The sequence below is a fragment of the Physeter macrocephalus genome, chromosome 8, assembly GCF_002837175.3.
Source record: "Physeter macrocephalus isolate SW-GA chromosome 8, ASM283717v5, whole genome shotgun sequence".
NCBI lineage: Eukaryota > Metazoa > Chordata > Mammalia > Artiodactyla > Physeteridae > Physeter > Physeter macrocephalus.
The window spans coordinates 132002873-132004242 of record NC_041221.1 but is presented as its reverse complement, the minus strand read 5'-3'; positions in this window follow the sequence as shown (position 1 = coordinate 132004242).

Here is a 1370-nt window from a genome sequence, read left to right as displayed (position 1 = left end):
CCACCCTCCTTATACTCTGCTTTTTTTCACTTAAAATCATACCATGAACAGTTTATAACTTAAGTTTATAGTTATATTTACGTTGCCTGGTCCCCAGATACAAATAATGCTTCCCAGACTCATGATAGCATATATGACTATGGTTCATAAAAGTCTTTCTTTTAATGCGTTTCTGACTATTTTCATAAGGGTGGGACCCCTTGTGAAAATTGTCAGAAACTATGTGAACATTTTATGGCTCTTATACATTTTGCCAAATTATTTTCCTGAGGTGGTGTATCAATTTATCCTCCACTAACAGTATATGTGAATGTCCTTTTCATTGTATCTTTGGCACAATTGGGTGCCATCATTTGTAATTTATTAGGTGGAAATTGTGACTCCTGGTTTTAATTAACATTTTATGACTACTAAAAATGTGGAATATTGTTTTCATAAGTGCTTACATATTGCCTCTGGCTAGCGGAGCTGGGATGGAGACCACTCCACCTCAGCTCCTGTTCAGGGGTGTAGAGCACTCTGTCACATGCTTAGGTGCCCCCAGTGGCTCGGGTGAGGACAGTAAAACACTACTGTTTAGAGTATGGTAGTTCTATTTGTAGTTTTTTAAGGAACCTCCATACTGTTCTCCATAGTGGCTGTATCAATTTACATTCCCACCAGCATACACTGCTATTAACCTTTAAGAAACTACTACTTTTGGGGTTTTGGTATGGTATCAAAGAAGAACATCCAAAATTATCTGAAAAGGATATTAAAATCTTCTATCTTTTCCCAAACACATATCTGTTTTTTTTTTTAATGTAGGCTGGATTTTTTTATACTTTAAACAATAGATAGCAACGACCAAGTACAGGAGACATGAGAATCTAGCTATCTTCTGTTAAACCAGACATTAAAGAAATGTGCAAAGTTGCAAGGCAATGACACTCTTCTCACTAAATTTTGTTTGTTCGGAGAATATAGTTATTTTTTATACAAATACATTATTTATATTAATGTGTAACTTGTTTACATATTAACATTTAAAAAATGAATAAATTGATATTTAAGATCTTTCTGTTTTAATTTCTAATAGAACAAATACTGACAGATATAACCCACATAAACAAGAGCTCTTTGCAGTCCTCAATAATTTAAGAAGATAAAGGCGTTTTGAATTCAAATAGTTTGAGAACTGCTGTTGTAGAGTACCTGGTTAAATGTTCATAAAGGACCATTAAGTTTAAAAAGCAGGTGAGGGCTTCCCTGGTGGCGCAGTGGTTGCGCGTCCGCCTGCCGATGCAGGGGAACCGGGTTCGCGCCCCGGTCTGGGAGGATCCTACATGCCGCGGAGCGGCTGGGCCCGTGAGCCATGGCCGCTGGGCCTG